At 42.7% G+C, this 19167-nt stretch overlaps 1 protein-coding gene across 1 annotated transcript in view; it reads left to right on the top strand.

The window, feature by feature from the left end:
- Positions 1-19167, top strand: part of CALN1 (calneuron 1) — a 418392-nt gene that overhangs the window by 313405 nt on the left and 85820 nt on the right. The gene's annotated exons all lie outside the window — the stretch shown is intronic.

The following is a 19167-nucleotide window of genomic DNA, read 5'->3' on the forward strand; positions in this document are numbered from 1 at the left end:
AGCCTTCGAATATTTAAAGAGCTGCCTAGTGGAGTTTGGGACTGGGGAACAAAACAGCATGACTTTCAGGAAGGTCAACGAACGAAATGAGAGCAGCTTTGCAGACAAGACCCAGACGTCCACGTGGAGCCTTTGTTGCAGTCCAGCATCCAACATGGAGGGTTCTGTGTCCTGGATCCCTGAGTAAACATTTACCTCCCACCAGGAGTTCCCACAGACCCAGAGAGTGCTCGGGTAGTCTCAGTGGCTCTTCCGGTTCAGTGTTCAATGCCAGTGAAGTGAAACAGAGCTCCCTACACCTCTATTTTTAAGTAGTCAGATTTATGCAGCCATGCCTAAGAGGCCCTGGGAGACTGTTTATTGTTAGATTAAAACTGTGGTTTCTAGAAGCCTTTTTCTAACTCAGCAGGCTATGCCATTAGAGGCCTGACATGGTTTCGAGTCGTGCAGAGAAGAACTTCCAGGGTATTATTTTAAGAATCTCGCAATCCTCTGCACAACTTCACCCCACATCCCTGGGAGTCTATACTATGCTGACAAGTCAGCACTCCCCCTCTGCCTGTGTTGTCAAAATGAGGTTATAGGCAAGGGTTCAGAGAAGAGCAAAAACCGGAGTCTCCTTTCTCCTGTAGGTTGCCTTTCGTGGCCAAGCATCCTCTGTTACCATTGGCCAGATGAGCTTGTTCATTCCACTCATAGCTAAAGGAGGGAGAAGGGAAAGCAGTGCTGTGTATAGTGACAGGAGGGGTGCCTTTTCATTCACTCCTTGCCAGCTGGTGGTGCGATGACCAGACAACCTAGCTCCTAGCAGACAGACCTCTCCACTCCTTGCTGGGACCGTGACTGCCTTGTCTTTCTTTCCTAAATGTTATTTCTTTATTTTGGCTGTGCTGGGTCTTCACTGCTGTGCACAGACTTTCTCTAGTTGTAGTGAGTGGGAGCTACTCAAGTTGCGGTGCATGGGCTTCTCATTGTAGGGCATGGGTTCCAGGGTGTGTGGACTTCAGCAGTTGGAACACTTGGGCTTTGTTGCCCCATGACATGTGGAATCTTCCCAGACCAGATACAGAACTCGTGGATTCCTAACCACTGAACCACCAGCTAAGTCTGACAACGTAATCATCTTTGTTAATTTGGATCATCCTCTCAGTTAGGGTTAGGGTTAGAGTTAAGCCTCAGCTTCAGGAGTCACAGCACATGAGTGCTAGAGGCGCAGGCTTCAGCAGTTGGGGTGCATGGGCTTAGTTGTCCCATGGCATGTGGGATATTAGTCCCCAGACCAGGGGTCAAACCTGCGTCCCCTGCATTGGCAGGCAGATTCCTAACTCCTGGACAACCAGAGATGTCCCTGCCTTGTCTTTCTTTCAGTCTTGTAAGTAATTTCTGTTCTGTCCCCTGCTCTCTTTTCTTCACTGCAACCCTCTCTGGTCTACAAAAAGCTGACAACTCTTCTGCTGGGTGGATATAAATGCTAGTGGATCTCTGTCTAGTTGTTCTCTGGGAAAGCCCCCCCCCCACCCCGCCCCAACTGCCTTGTCTTGGACCTCCCACACATTTGCATCGAGCACAGACCCAGAGATGACTCAATTTACACTGGTGACCTCAGCTTTACATATCCCATGAATACTAACAACTTTCCCTGGGATATCCATCAAGTCCAGTCAATAGAATGTTTTTACCATTCCTGGTGATCTAGTGGTTAGGACTTGGCACTCTTGATAGAATGTTTTCAGATATGAGATAGAAAAAAGAACAGTTCTCATCAAATATGATCTCTCTTTGGTAATTCATTTCTTTTGGGTGGTTGTGAAAACTGTGGAAGACAGAGGTTGTAAACTGCTGACCCGTGATCCAGGCCTAACCTGAAGCCTTATTTTGTCTGGAAAATGCAAGTTAAAATTTTTTCATTGGTTGCCAACATTTTAAGATAGAGTGATTTCTTTTTTATGTTTTCAAAGTATCGTTGATGTATAATATTATATTAGTTGCAGGTGTACAGCATAGTGATTCAATATTTTCATAGATTAAACTCCATTTAAAGTTATTACAGAATATTGGCTATATTCCCTGCGCTGTACAATATGTCCTTGTCTCCTGTTTATTTTATAAGGAGGACTTTGTACATCTTAATCTTCTACCCCAACTTGCCCCTCCCCCATCCCTCTTCCCATTGATGACCGCTAGTTTGTTTTGTGTATCTGAGAGTCTGCTTCTGTTCTGTTATTTTATTTGTTTGCTTTGTAAGATAGGGTAATTTCATATAACAACTCAGATCAACTGTTTTGGAAAGAGCAGGCCTGCATTCCCACATAGCAGTCTCAATGAAGCTGAGCATAGCTGCTACCTTTAGACTGAGATCCATTTCTAGTTTCCTGCATTTTTGCTGCCTCGACTGTCCTGCACCCATTATATTTCACCCACTTGTGAAATACACTCTGGCCCTTGAACTGACACCCATTGACTCCTCCAAGGCTCATAATGATCAATATCTCTGTGAGCCTAGCAGTGTGACTTAGAATGTTTACTCTAAAAAGTCTCTCATGGAAACAACCTAGATGTCCATCAGCAGATGAATGGATAAGAAAGCTGTGGTACATATACACAATGGAGTATTACTCAGCCATTAAAAAGAATATATTTGAATCAGGTCTAATGAGGTGGATGAAACTGGAGCCTATTATACAGAGTGAAGTAAGCCAGAAAGGAAAACACCAATACAGTATACTAACACATATATATGGAATTTAGAAAGATGGTAATGATAACCCTGTATGCGAGACAGCAAAAGAGACACAGATGTATAGAAAGGACTTTTAGACTCTGTGGGAGAGGGAGATGGTGGGATGATTTGGGAGAATGGCATTGAAACATGTATACTATCAGGTAAGAAACGAATCACCAGTCTATGTTCGATACAGGATACAGGATGCTTGGGGCTGGTGCACGGGGATGATCCAGAGAGATGGTATGGAGTGGGAGGTGGGAGGGGGGTTCAGGATTGGGAACTCATGCACACCCGTGGCGGATTCATGTCAACGTATGGCAAAACCAATACAGTATTGTAAAGCAAAATAAAGGAAAAATAAAAATTAAAAAAAAAGAAAGAAAAAAAATCTCTAAGCCTAAAGGAATGTACATTCATTACCAGCGAAACTGTATGACAGGAAATGAAAAGGACGTTCTTAAAGCAGAACAGATAAGATAATGAGGGAAACGTGGACCTATGTGTAAAAATGAAGATTTCTAGGAATAGTTGAAATGTAGGGCAATATAAATTTAATTTTTAATCACTCCAAAAATTTGTTGATTTATTGACCTTTGTCGATTTATGACCACACTGCAGCTTGTGGAATGGGCAGTGAAAGAGTCAAGCCCTAATGCCTGGACAACCAGGGAATTCTCTACTGGCCTTTTACAGAAAAAATAGTTGTAAGGTTTTGCGTGTTTAAGTTAGATGCATAGCAACAGTAGAATAAAAGATGGGAAGGAAGAATTGGGATGAGGGCTGTTTTCAGGTGGTTATAGTCTGTGCGATGTTGCACTGAATTCGTGGAAATTTGGGAAATCGTAGTCAAAATGCTGAAATTTCAAGGTAAAGAGAAATCAGGAAGACAGACAGAAAGAAAAGGAAATCTTATACAGAAAAAAAAAAAAGCCACAGCCATTTAAAAACAAAAGTTAGAAACACAGTCTTCAAATATTGTTTCCTACCCCTCAGGTGATTTTTTAAAAATTAAAGTATAGTTGATTTATAGTGTTGTGTTAGTTTCTGGTGTATAGCAAAGTGACTCAGTTATATATATTGCTGTTTAGTCGCTAAGCGTGTTCCACTCTCTTGCAACCCCATGGTCTGTAGCTGGCCAGGCTCCTCTGTCTGTGGGATTTCCCAGGCAAGAATACTGAAGTGGGTTGCCATTTCCTTCTCCAGGGGATCTTGCTGACCCAGGGATTGAATCCAAGTCTCCTGCATTGGCAGACAAATTCTTTTCTACTTAGCCACCAGGGAAGCCCCAGTTTATATGTATGTATGTATATATATACACACACACATTCTTTTTTAATATTCTTTTCCATTTTGCTTTATCACAGGGTATTAAATACAGTTCCCTGTACTCTACAGTAGGACCTTGTTGTTTATGCAGTCTATGAGTCTGTTTCTGTTTCACAGGCAAATTAACACGTGTCACATTTTAGATTCCACATATAAGTGATATCATATGGTATTTGTCTTTGTCTAACTTACTTCACTTGGCATGATAATCTCTAAGTCGGTCTGTATTGCTGCAAATGGCATTGTTTTATTCTTTTTTTATGACTGAGTAGTATTCCACTGTAAAATATGCAACATCTTCTTATTCCACTTCATCTGTCTATGGTCATTTAGGTTATTTCCATATCTTGGCTCTTGTAAATTGTGCTGCTTTGAACATAATGGTGCATAAACTACAATCAGAGTTTTCTCTGGATATGTGCCCAGGAGCAGGATTGCTGGATCATATGGTAACTCTACTATTTAGTGTTTTAAGGAACCTCCATATTGTTCTCCATAGCGACTGCACCAGTTTACATTACCATCAACAGTGTAGGAGGGTTCCCTTTTCCTCACACTCCCTCCAGCATTCAAATATTGTTTTATCTGAGCTAGTATGCAAAAGGATGGAATGAGGAAGACTGCATAGATAAAGGCAAGAGTATTGGTTATGTTCTGGGCCTTAAGGTGGACAATGGCCTCTTAGGTCTATAGTGCTTCATAGCGTCACAAGAAATATACTTGCATTCTTTTATATATATTAACTATTATATTAAAATTTTGGAAATTATTTAATTTCGTATTTCCTACCAAGAAAATATAATTTGTATCTGGAAAAGTAGATTCTGAGGAAGATGGAGTTAGTTCTATCAGCCACTGCAAGAAGCAAAAACACCTGAAATCTGAGTCTCAGGCTGCAAGCGTCTGGTTACAGACTCATCAAGGATGATCCTGACACCAATAGCTTTTAAAAACCAAGTGGCCTTGAGGGAGAGGGCTGTGTTGTCTCTTGTGATGCTTTAAAAAATGTGTGCATGTCTGTCTATGTCTCTCCTGGAGGGATGAGAACATCTTTATGTACACTTTCTAATTTTTCATAGAATCCGAAAATTGTATTTGAGGATATTATCCCTAAACCAGGTCGTTGCTCTAAATCTTCTTGGTACCCAAAGGAAACAACCAGCTAGCTCTTTATTTAAATTAGGTGGTCACACTGTCTGGCCCTCAGAATCACATGGAAGGCAGGAAGGTGTGGGCTACAGATAGAAGTGGTTTAATGAAGGCTTTTGGAATAATGGAGTGGGTCTACTGTCTGAACCTCGCTTGAATGGCACACCTTTGAGGTTAATTAGATGAACAATACATATTTTCTTCCTGTTTTTAATCACAAATGCAGGGGGGAAGCCACCATGTCCTAAACAAAATGCATTCTTCCTTCGAGCCCATTCTAGTTTGAAGCCATCGATTATGTTTGTGTTTTTACAGGGCCTGAGAGAACCAAACAATCAAATAAACCTAAATACCAACAGAACACAGAAGTCATTGTTCTGAGGTTGGCTGTGAACTTACAAGTGTTCTTCCACTTTAAACAAGAGTAATGCCCTAAATTGTCACTAATTAGTTGTCACTTCAGGCAAGACCTACATATCATGGTTTTCCCTTATTGAATTCAGCAGTCACTTACTCAGTCCAGAAGTGATACATGCTCAATAAATGTGCACACAATACTATGCCAGGTTATACAAATGGGAGCCAGATATTATGCTCAAATACTTCACAACCAGCAGAGAAGACAGCAAGGTAAACCATTAAAACAAAATCCCTTGATTCTCACATCTCTTTTATTCCTCCATAGCACTTTCTCAATGTGCAAGGTACTTTACCTGGCTGTTTACCTGTTTGGTGTCCATTGTCCCATCAGGCTCTAAGCTCCAGGAGGGCAGGACCACCTCTGTTTGGCCTTCAATTGCATCTTTGGATCCCCTGCCATAGTAGGCCCTTGGAGAGAAACGGAAAACGTCCTGCCCTATTAGTGAACAAGTATGTCATAGTCACAAACAGTTATAGCCAACAAGCATGGTGAGTTGGTGAGCCCTGAGGGAGCTCAGAAAGGAAAGAATACCTGCCATTTAGCAGCCATCAGACTGCAGCCACTCTCTACAGTGAGCCCTGAAGGAATTCAGAATACAAAACAGGATACTGACCCCAGATTGCTGAGGTGCGAATCATAGGAATGAGCTCAGGGAGACCCGACTCTTGCGTATTCCTATACATAGGAAAGTGCTAAATTCCTTAACTTGGGTTATCTGGTCTTCTTTAATTAACAATAATCATTTGATGTTCAGACTACCCGCTCTTTGTTGCAAAACTTCTCGAGGGGGAAGGAATAGTTAGGGAGTTTGGGAAGGTCATCTACACAATGCTGTATTCAAAACGGATAACCTACAAGGGCCTACTGTATAGCACATGGAAATCCGCTCACTGTTATGTGCCAGCCTGGATGGGAGTAGATACATGCCTATGTATGGCTGAGTCCCTTAGCTGTTCACCTGAAACTACCACAATATTGTTAATTGACTATACCCCAATACAAAACAAGAAGTTTAAAGTTTGAAAAAGAAAAAAACTTCTGTATAACCTAGCTTCCCACTTGCCTCCTCAGAGCAGTTTCTCAGAGATATCTGAAATGCTGTCTCCCAGGCTGCAGTCCTCATTTTGCCCCAAATAAAACTTAACTTGCAACTTTCACATTATGAAAAAAATTTTTCAACATGGTATGCATATGTATTAAGCTGCTCCAGTTATGTCCAACTCTTTGTGACCCTATGGACTGTAGCCTGCCAGACTTCTGTGTCCATGGGGTTATCCAGGCAAGAATACAGGAATGGGTTGCCATGTCCTTCTCCAGGGGATCTTCCTGACCCAGGGATTGAACCCGTGTCTCTTATGTCTCCTGCATTGGCAGACAGCTTTTTACCACTAGCACCACCCAACATAGTAAGAAAGCATTAAGTGTTGCCTAATGGAAGTGCTCAGAAAGCCCAGAGGGTTTTACATAAGTCAACCTGGGGAGTCAAGGATGATGTTCAAAAGAAATGCTGCTTGGGCTGTATCTTCAAGGATGTGTGGGAGTTTCCCAGTGAGGCAAAGTGAGAAAGGGTTTTTTCAAGGTCAATGATACAGCATGTGTTCTAGGCCATATATGGAAAAGAGTGCTGCCTCACCTGCTTTTCAAAATCTGCTGTTTAAGATTCTTTCCAACTCTAACATACCATAATCTTGATCCTAACACAACACAATGGACATGGGTTTGGGTGGACTCCAGGAGTTGGTGATGGACAGGGAGGCTTGGCATGCTGCAGTTCATGGGGTTGCAAAGAGTCGGACATGACTGAGTGACTGAACTAAGCATGGTAAATATTTCTGTTTCCATGACTACATTTTATATAGCTTATTTTTCAGTCACTATAGAGCATCAGGTTACTCCAACATTATGGGACCTTATGTAAGAAGATGGGTATGTTTGTGATCACACATGTATTAAGGTTATTTTTTCTTCTTTCTATTATAATGTTTATAATTTTACAATTTTATAATTGAAATATTTCAGGGAATTCTTTTAGACTGACCAGTGTTTCCATACTGTTGGCAATCCTTGGGTCCCATTCTGCAGGGAATACATAGTGGTGGCACTTTCTTTGGACAGACCAATTTGAGACACTTTAAACAGCTTGTTGCCCTGCCAGACTTAACAGAACCTTTAATATGCTTAGGAACATTGTAACTTCCCAAAGTGGAAGACAGCATGTATTTATTGGGTTGGCCAAAATGTTTGTTCAGGTTTAGCCACAAGCTCTTACAGACAAATTTAAATGAACTTTCTGACCAACCTAATACTTCACAAAATTTTTAACCATAGGACAGTTAAAAAAAATTTTTTTTTAATCCTGATGACAGTCTTCCTGATTGCTTCTCAGAATTGAGTTCAGGAACATGAGTTGAGCAATACTAACATAAATAATCAATACTACTTCACACACCTCAAGGATCCCTTTTAGTTTGAGTTCAGCTCCAAATATGTCTTCCTGAACCACCTATGAAATTACACCATGTTCTCTTAATGTCCTTGGTTTTCTTCCATGTTCGTTTCTCTCTATATCGAATTCCCTCTCTTAACCCCACCTTACCGGGTCTTCCTGGAAAACCACTTTGACTTGGTCCCTTTTCTGCTGAGTTTCCCCTGACTCCCTTAGGCCAACTTGGGCACTGGCTTTTCTACACTGCTGGGATCTCTTATCCCTTAGAGTTGTAATATTTTCTTTACTTTCTGCCAATCCACTGGATAGTAATTGCACTGGTGTCAGGGACGGTGCCTTTTTATATATAAATCTCTGCAACCTAACACAGTGATGGTGTAGAGCAGGTGCTTAACTCATGTGGGATGCATGGATGGATGGACAGGAGCGTGAGCAAGTGAACGAGCTGACCAGCCTCACTGCTTTGGGAATGTATGCATTAGAAGAGTTTTACTCTCTGGATTAGAGCCAGCTGGTGGAAAGTCTTCCCCTCCAGGCTCTGAAGTTTTTACTTTTTCATGTAGGCAGTGCGAAGCCTTTAAAATATTTTGAGTGGAAAATTTAAATACGATATTAAAATGGCATTCAAATAAGATGAATCGGGGAGGCCAGTCTGAAGACAAGAGGTCTGTAAAGAAGTGCTGCAATATCCCAGGCATTATGTGATGAGGGAAAGATAGCTCTCATTGCTTATTTATAGGACTGGCGTGAGACAGATGATGAGGTGAGAGTTTGAAATATATTTCGAAAAGCAGATATCATTATGGAGCAATGTAAGGGACATAGAGATGAAAAATACATACTCCTTGCTCTCAGAAGTCTCGTAGGGGAGATAACCCAAGATGCACACAAATAATAAACTATGAAAACTGTAAGGATGCTCTCAAGGTAGTAGGACCAAGAAAGGTGGGAGAATTAGAGAAACCATGGAAATTCTAAATGAGGAAGTCTGGGAATATCTAACAAAGGAAGGGAGGACTTGAGAATGGCCTCAAAAGGTGGATGGAATTCCAAGGAATTGGGGCTGGATTGAGCACTTGGTGGACACCAAGAAGGGCCCCTACCTGGTGACTCTCAGCCAGTGTTCACGGTCCAGGCTGGTTCTCACCTTCCCTGGGATCGGCACGTTCTGCCTGGGAAGGTGAGGGGTGTCTTTGTCCCCCACACCTTCTTCTTCAAGAATTTCAGGCCTAGGGCCAACTGTCCCTTCTGGTGCCTGTATGCAAAAGCAAACAAAGGAGCAAAAACCTCAGCATGCCTCACTCTACTGTGAGAAAGCAGCCTGCATACACCACTGCCTTTCCTTGGCTGCGCTGGGTCTTCATTGCACGCTGGCTTTCTCTAGTTGCAGTGAGCAGGGGCCTTCTCATTGTGGTGGCTTCTCCTGTTGTGCAGCACTGGCTCTAGGCATGCAGGCTTGTGCACAGGCTTAGTTGTGGGCTTAGTTGCCTGAGGTATGTGAGCTCTTCCCAGACCAGGGATCAAACCTGTGTCCCCTGCATTGGCAGGCAGATTCTCAACCCCTAGACCACCATGGAAGTCCCACACCATTTCCTTTAATCAGCAGAAATTCTAAAAGACTGAGTTCGTGTTCCCATTTTGCAGATGAAACAACTTAGGGTTCATAGATGTTAATATCTTTGTTCAATTTCAGTCTTAGATCAGCTTAATATTGAGAAGCCTTGATTCACACCCCTGATTCACCCAGATATGCCATTTCGTGAAGAGCAGACTGACACTTTGGGGAGTCTTCAGCTGGACAGAAATGACAAGAGACATTTTTTTCTCACAGAGCTTCATGAAAATGATTCACCCAGACAGCACACATGGGCATCTTTAGTGTTTCATTATTGGTAAGGATGAATGGTAGGCGCCTATGTCTTTATACTTTACAAAGCACTCGTCTATGCATTATTCAATTTGATTCTTATGCTAACCCTATTTTCTAGATAAGTTAGAGATTATTATCCGTATTTTGTAAGTGAAGACTCTGGAGCCAAAGGAGGACCCAAAGAGAAACCTTTTGCAACACATACCATTAACCTGAAAAGCATTTGCTCCCAAGGAATGGATTTTGTTTATTTCCTCAGCTGAAACACTGGCCCTAGGTCATTCCTGACCCTCTGATATTTTTAGTAATTCCCCAGCTAGAGGAGCTTTCAGAAGCTAGATGGCAGAATCTTTAAGAGTTTCTGTAAGACTTAGCCTAGCAAGGCGAGAAGTACCCCGAGTGACTTACTGCTGGAATTAGGAGCTAATGGAAGCCAGCCTCCATGCCCAGCCAGGCAAGCCCTCTGTTGCTCTTTTTTCTTCATCCCTTCACCTCTTCCTCCTGGTGGGAAGCAGCAACCAGCCAGGGTGAGCAGGTAGCCCTGGGGGTTGGGTGCACATCTGATCCAAGCATCAGGCTTTAATGGGAAATACTCTTTCGAGCCTCATCTGCGAATGTTTGTGCTGGACGCTGCACCCAGCCTCCACTTTATAGGTGCTGGCTCGCCACCAGCTTAGCACCCCAAGCCTTCGCTCTGAGGACTTCTGGTGCGGTTGCACCCTTGGCTCAGCTCGTCAGGCCCATCTGAGCCGAAAGAGCTGAGTCTGTGAGAATCCCACGTGTGGAATGTTTTTACAAGGTGGTGTCCTGGAACCCAGCACTGCAAAACACACCTCAGAGCTGCCAGATCCAGAGTGAAGGCCATAACAGTATCATTGGACACCGGATTCCCAGACCCAGAGGGTAATCCCCACCCAAGCCACTGCATCCCCAGCCGGACTCCTTGCTTCTTGGGTTGCACCAACACAGCTTCCGTTCTGCCAAATTCTTGGGTTCGTACTGTCCTGCCAAGGTCAGCAGGAACTCAGTTAATCTGCTGGGTGAGTCCTAGCTGGGAAGTAGCCAGAACTGGGGGGTGGAGAGGGAAGCAAATCATTTAAAAAAACCCCTACCCTGCATTACAGACGGAAACGCCTCAAGGCACATTTCTGACATCAAACGCAAACAGGCACCTCTTTTGCGTGGGTGGTTTCTCTATTCATAAGTGGCCGCAGGTATAACAGTTGTAACCACGTTAAAAAGAAAAACAGCTTTTTTGAAACGCTTGAGAACCTGAGCTCCTAAAGCAACCAGACGTTCAAATTATGAACTGAGAGTGTTTGCTGGGCAAATTCCATCAGGATTTTGCGCCCAGCGGAAAGTCTCAAGTTTAACACGAGAGGCCCTGGCTTGTCAGGACCTTCTGGAATCTATGGGTAACCAATGCTTCTTCTGCTCAACTGCTTAAGCCTTTAGATTGAGCCCTTTCAACTCGGGTAACTTTTCAAAGAGGCAAAAAAATCTCTACCAGAGGTTGTCTCTGACTATAGCATGCGGAAGCGACAGCTCAGAGGTTCCGCTGACACTGTCTGCTATGATTTGGTGAAGCCCCTTCATGTGTGTGCAAGACCAAACATCATCAATGCCCAGTAGTGCCTGGACTTCATTCTTACTTCATCAGGGCTGAATATCTTGAAAAATCCCTTTTTATAAATCTAAGAGTGAGGGAAGAGTCTACTTTGGCTAAAGGCAAGAAGGATAATGTGTACAGAAAGGCCCTCTGATTTAGTGAGTCATTCATATCTCAGTAATATCATCCTTTTCTTCTAGGCAGAATTTTAATGAGAGGTGAACCTTATTCACAGGAAAAGTCATCTCATTTTTCATCTGTGCACCCACCTGCTGAGAAATACTTAGGATTTTCTGTCTGCCCAGTGCCTGGGGTTCTTCTAATCAGAGCCAGAGAGCTGAAAGTTTTATAATCATTGTTTTTATTGATATTAATACATCTCAGTGTTCTGGAAATATCAGGTTCTTCTGCCTCTTGGGGATGGCTACTAAGGTGATGTAGAAATGAAGGACACCCCCAACTCATCTTGAAAACCTAAAGTATGTGACTGACGATGAGTAGGAATCAGGTGAGTGATGAGCATGAATGTCACTTGAATGTCACCCCTGACGCTGAGGTGAATTCTCAGGGCAGATGGCTTGTTCCCAGAGTGATGTCAGGATCTCTGTGCATTTGAAACGTAAAATATAAGCAATCCACGAATTCCTTGGCTAATGCGATTCCAGGCAAACGTGTGGAGTTGACAAGTTATTTATCAAAGTGTGGGGCCTGGTTTTAGTTTCAATCAGGAACCAAATATAGAGTTTGTGCTTGCAGTCCCCAAATGACACAGTCACGGTTCACTGGAGCCAGGAAGAGCTTTGAAGATCAACTTGTCGCAGAGCCTCATTATATAGATGAGTTTTGGGGTTTGCTCAGGTTCACTCAGCAAGACGCATGGCAAAGCTGAGACTGGGACCCGATTTTCCTGGCTTCAAGTCTGATTTTCTTTCCTGCATCTCCCAGCCAATATATACCCATCAGTATATCCTGTCACGCCCAGATCACGTCAACTGGGCATTCTGTTTTCAGCTTTTTTCTGTTTGGAAAATTTTGGATGCAGGTAACAAAAATTCTGTATTACTTAGCAAAAAGGGAATATGTTGGGAAAGTTTTGTTGTTTAGTCATTCACGTGCCCAACTCTTTGCAACCCCATGGACTATAGCCCTCCAGGCTTCTCTGTCCATGGAATTTTCCAGGCAAGAATTCTGGAATGGGTTATTGGTAGGGTTCAAAATTCATAGAAAAGCTAATGAAACAGGCTGAGCAAAAAGGGGAATAAAATGGGACTTTCCTGGCGATCCAGTGGCTAAGACTCCATGCATCTAGTGGAGGGGGCCTGGTTCAATCCCTGATCAGGAAACTAGATCCCACATGCCACAACTAAAAGTTTGCAGGCCTCAACTAAAGATCCTGCATGCCACAGCTAAGACCTGGCACAGTCGAATCTATAAATAAACACTACCCTTAAAGTAACGGTAGCTTCCAGGGGAAGGCGGGCTAGATATCAGAGCATAATTGACAGTATTAGCTGAGGGATGCAGCTAGAATGAACAAGCCCATTTTTGTTCCTGTTGTTTTTGAATTCCACTCAAGAACTCCACTCAAAGTTTTCTGGAGAGACTCTGATCTCCAGATTCAGCTCATTCAGTGGTATTTCAGGCTAAATAAACATTGTTTGGGATGAGCCAGCTCAAGCATTTGGTGGATTGGATACCCTGGAGGGAGGGTACAGTTGGTCCAGCTTGGATTACCTGCCCTGTTAGGTGAGGATGCTGAACAGCCCACACCAGCAAATGTCCTGCATGTAGACATGGCTAGTGTTCACCAAGATTTCCTGATCTTGAATTTTAACACACGAGAGGAATACCTTTTCCATCCCCTGAAAGTTAGGCATGGCCACATGGCTTGATTTAGCAAATGAAACTTAGCAGAATCAGTGTGCGTTGCTTCTGAGATGAAGCAACATTTAAGAGCCGTTAGATGACTCTGCACATGTTCCCCCAACCACGGCAAACTCTTGGGCCTTGTGTCCACATGGCAGCATCATAAACTAATGGAACCTCTGTCTCTGAGGGACAGTCATTGACAGTCTTTGGCATGTTACAGCAGCATGACCCCGATTCTCCTAAACAATGCATCCACTTACGAGTTATAAAGAGCGTTCATATAAAGGGAACCCAGTGATATCAAAGGTCCACCATGTAACCTGGGGAGAAATCTGACTTGCAGCTTGAAGTACCATCAGTAGACATAAAGTTGAGGTGGCCTGTATTTCATCCCAATCCTGTTCTGATGAGTGTCTGCCCAACTTCATCCCATCAGTCTGAGATGCACAGATAGAGAGGATTATTATGGGGCAATAAAGGTAATATGCCTAAGATGTCAGACACAAAATACCCATTTGAGCAGCCAGCATAGGTTTTTTTTGTTTGTTTTTGTTTTGCTCTTTGTTTTTTAATCAGCAAGTGTTTGTGTAAAGGAAGAATCAACGGTATGTTTGTATGAGAAGCATACGTCATACGTCTGTCCTTACAACATGACTTCATCTCAAGGAAGTTAGGTCTGACAGCTAAAGCTAGTTTAACACAATGGGAACCTTAAAATTAAATACTGTATAAAAATAAGATTATGATTATATAATCCTAAGGTTTTATGTCCAGAAAGGAAACAGGAAGATACATAAAAGTGTGACTAGAAGTTGTTATCCGTTCCTCTGTCAATGGACATTTAGGTTGCTTCCGTGTCTTGACTGTGTAAACAGTGCTGTGATGAACACTGGGGTGCATGTATCCTTTTGAACCATGGTGTTCTGCAGATACATACCTAGGAGCAGAATTGCTGGATCATATGGTAGCGCTATTCTTAGTTTTTTAAGGAACCTCCATCCTGTTTTCCATAGTGGCTGTACCAATTTACATTCCTACCAACACTATAGATGGGTTTTCCCTTTTCTCCAAACTCTCTCCAGCATTTATTGTTTATAGACATTTTAATGATGCCCATTCTACACATCTTTGTTAATCAACTATATCCCAACGTAAAATAAAAATTAGAAAAAATGAAGTTGCTGGATCCCCTAATGGACATCCCTAGATGATATAGATAGGATTTTCCCTGATGTGTCCTGGATCAAAAGGCCCAGTTAATTCACTGGTACAGGGACTGGTGGTGAACACTTGTGACTTGGCATTGTCAGCTCAAGCAGGCCGGGTTGACCACTTGTAGAGCCCCTGGCTCCATTTCCTTTCTGAATACTGAATAAGGAGGACATTTCTGTGCTTGTCTTACCCCACTTTTTTTTTTTTTAAGAAATCCAGGCAAGACTTCATGAGGGCCCTGCTGCAGCAGGAGGGGTGTGAGGACAAGCAACAGGTTCCCTTGCTCACTTGCTCCCCGAGGGCGGCAAGCTTGTTCTTTATAGGGGAGGAGGGTTGGGGTATGTTCAGGAGTCTGGCAAGAGTGGTGGCTTAGGTGGTTTGCCCACCCCTTAGGTGGTGTTGAGTGCAGGGGGCAGGCACAGAACCCTGCTTTTGCTCCTGGCTCTTCAGAAGTGGCAGTTCAGCTCTTTTTTTTGGTCTTTTTGTATCTTTTGTCCAAAATCTGCCCCAACTGTGTGCATACAATTATTTTTAGTTCCGTATAGTTTCTTAGTGTTTTGTTGCTGGAGGAGAGTTTCTGGAGGAGAGGGGTGTCCAGGTGCAAACCCTGCAGCCTTGCAGCACAGGGTTCTAGTCCCAGTTGGACTCATTCCCCACTGAGAGACTCTACAACCTTATTCTTAAGGTATAATGGCCTAACCCTTCTTCTTAAGGATGTGGTCAAGACACCAAACAGGGACAGGAGAGAGAGTAGTGTTCTGGACCAAAGCAGCCTAGTTAAGCGTCGTTCAGTGCATTTCATGGTGTCCTTTACTGTTGTCTGCTCTTCCCCTAAATCTGAGAATGTTGAAAATTAAAGCAGAGTAATTTTTGTCTTCCATCCTTGGAGCTTCCCTACTTCCCAGGTCACCTTTAGGTTTGGTCTTTCTCCAGGAACCTCAGTATCTTTTCAATATGAACTTTTTGATTTATGTTCTGTCTTCCTTTGGCATTGGAAATAGCTGTTCTCTTACACTCTGTGATTGAGTCTAAATTGGAAGAAAGATAATTCCAAAATAAAACAATGTGATTTTTTTAAAAAAAATTATAGGGTGTAAGTATAGAAGAAGTGTCCCAGTTTGCAACATTTGAAGCTTAAATTAGTGGGAGGCAAGGGCCTAAAATGGGATAATTTGGGGTGGAGGTTGAGAGCAATGAGAGTCAGTGAATGAGAGGGAGGATTAAATATGAGTTCATTGCGGATGTAAAATGAGAAGTCAAGAGAAATCTTGTGTCCTAAGGGTTACAGAACCAAGTAAAAATGACTAGGACAGGGACTTCCCTGGAGGTGCAGCGGTTAAGACTCCTTGTTCCCAATGCAGTGAGTGCTGGTTTGATCCCTGGTAGGGGAACTGAAGATTTCACATGCCGCATGGGTGGCCAAAATAAGTAAAATAGATGTCAAAAGATGATTAGAGTAATAGTTTGAAGTCTATATCTAAAATCCACAGTAATCTGCTGTGGGAACATTTCTGATTCATGCGCACACACATACTCATGCACATACATTTTTTTGTTAGTCTTTTATCTCTGGGGACAAGATATCATCAGACCTAACACTTTTGAATACAAAATATGAGTATGACAAGTCATCTTACAGACTGGTAGGAGAACTAGCCTTGTGTACTCTATGCATTACAAATACCAGCTCTAAAATGGGAATTGAACTGTTTTCACCTTTCAGAGATACCTGCGAATCCACAGATATCTGAGAATCCACAGAGTGCTAACCTTTATACCTCTCACATAATAAGGGCTTAATATGGGTTGATTACTACTGTTATTATGAATTGTCTAATTCTCAGCAAGACCTGGTAAAGTAAGTGTTACTGCTTTTCAAACATGAGGGAACTGAGGCCCAGAAGTTAACCATTTTGCCCCCAAAATCACATGATGTAAGAACTGAAATTAGAGTTCAGGTCTCTTTTTCCTGACTCCAAACCAGGTTCCTGCCCACTATATTATTCTGCTGATATCAAAGTCCCGCCTGGTGTTCTTCATAGTTTATGCATGGAGAATCACTGACCTTTGAAAGCGAGAAAAAAGAATGTTACCATTCAAACCCCACCTCCCCCAATTTATCATTTTGCTTGGCCATGCAAGAATGTGTGAACATGACTTTACAGAGAGGAAAGTGCACTGTTCTGTGGACCCTTGTGATGAAATACATCAAGACTTCATTTAACTGGGTTTTTTTAAACCTCATTTCTGTTTAGAAATAAATTGATTTAGCATTTTGCACAGTGCCTCCCTGGACCATACTTTATGAAGTGGAACAATCACTTAAATGTTCAATTAGTCTACACAGCAAAGGCCAGAGGAAGCACACCCACAAACCACATCCAGAGCACAGCTCCAGCTCCAGAGCCAGCAGGGCCCCGCCCAGGGTGGAAGCCTCAGGCCCTGCCCTCCAGCCCCACCACCTGAACCAGGCAGGACACCTCCCCATCCAAATGCATGAAGACAGTAAGTGGAGCAGAGCCATGGGCCTCAACAGTCCATGCAGCCTATATCCAGACAAAACTGTAATCTGAAAAGATACATGCGCCCCAGTGTTCACAGCAGCACTGCTCACGATAGCTAGCACATGGGAGCAACCTAAATGTCCATTGATGGAGGGACGGGTAAAGAAGACGTGGCACGTATATACAACGGTCTATTACTCAACCATAGAAAGGATGAAATAATGTCATTTGCAGCAACATAGATGGCCCTAAAGATGATCATACTAAGTCAGCCAGACAGAGAAAGACAAATATCATAGGGTATCATGCGTATGTGAAATCTAATTGAAATAAGTAGAGGGAAAAGAAGCAAAGGAGCTGATTTACAAAACAGAAACAGACTTACAGATATCAAAAACAAACTTATGGTTATCAGAGTGGAGGGGGAGGAATAAATCACGAGCTGGGGATGAATACATGCACACTCCTGTATATAAGATAGATAACCAACAAGGAGCTACTTGTATAGCACAGGGAACTCAACTCAACATTCTGTGATAATTTATATGAGAAAAGAATCTAGAAAGAAGATATGTATATGTATAATTGAGTCACTTTGCTGTACACCTGAAGCTAGCCCAACATTGTAAATTGACTATACTAAAAAAAAAAAGAAAAGAAAAAGAAGATACATGCAGCCGTGTCTTTCCCGCAAAGAGACACTGCACCTGTTTACTACCTGAATAACTGTCACCTGGGCTGCTGCCAGTCTCACCTCCTTCCCTCCTTGTTCACTCTGTAATTAGAGCCCACACCCTAACTCTGTCTCAGTGCCATATGTATTTCCTTCATCACACTCGATGGAAACTTGCCTTATTTTGTCTGCCTGCCTGCTTTAAGGAGCAGATGGAGCACTTTTATCTTGTTTCCAGTCTCCCTTGCTACACTGTCAGCTCCCAGGTGCTAGAATGTATCCATCTTGTTACCATTGGATTCACAGCATTGATGCAGGGCCTGGTCTAAAGCCCCTGTTCTCTATTATTTGCTGAGTCAGAGCTCTTCCATCCAGCTGAACTGCCTTCTTTGCTGTCTTTTTGCCTCCTGACTAAAATTATTTTATTGTTTCTTGGTTTTAATTTTATTGTGGTAAAAAGAGTTAGCATGAGATTTACCCTGTTAACAGATTTCAAGTGTACGATACTTGACTGTTGACTGCAAGATCATTGTTGGACAGCATATCTTTAAAGCTTATTCATCTTGCTTAACTGAAACTTGATACCCATTGATCTTAACCTCATTAGGACCTGTGCCTGCTGTCCTGGGCTTTGTATTCCTCCCTGAATTCTGAACCCCGTAAACAGTTCCCCACACATTCCAAGCCTCTGGCTCACTGCCTGCTAGCTCCTTGCCCCGGAAATACGTTGTCTATAACTGAACTGCACTTTCCAAAGTTTGGAGGATGGATGGTTATGTTTAACTGATGCCAAACTCCACAGCTTCCCTGGGGCTTCCCTGGTGGCTCAGACGGTAAAGCGTCTGCCAGCAACACGGGAGACCCAGGTTCGATTCCTGGGTCAGGAAGATCCCCTGGAGAAGGAAATGGCAACCCACTCCAGCACTCTTGCCTGGAAAATCCCATGGACGGAGGAGCCTGATAGGCTACAGTCCATGGGGTCACAAAGAGTCGGACACGACTGAGTGACTTCACTTCACTTCAAACTCCACAGCAAAAAGTGTTTATAGTAATGACTGATGGAACATGTTGGAGAGGTTACATTAAGTACACTGCGCCCAGAAGAGCCATTGAGAGGTGTCCATTTCACAACACTGAACACTCTCAGCATTAAATATATGTCAAAATAGTACATAAATGTGTACATATGTATGTATCTTAAGTTTTAGCAATTTGATATTTTTTAAAGTTTCTCATTTAAATACGCCATTTCAAAAGATAATCAGAGCTACTTGCATTTTCATTTCTATGACCCAAACTGTTTTCCTTATGAATCTCTAAGAGCAACTGTTTTACTTATTAATGTACAAAAGCTCCAAGATTC

Source organism: Ovis canadensis, chromosome 24 (genome assembly GCF_042477335.2).
Source record: "Ovis canadensis isolate MfBH-ARS-UI-01 breed Bighorn chromosome 24, ARS-UI_OviCan_v2, whole genome shotgun sequence".
Classification (NCBI taxonomy): Eukaryota; Metazoa; Chordata; class Mammalia; order Artiodactyla; family Bovidae; genus Ovis; species Ovis canadensis.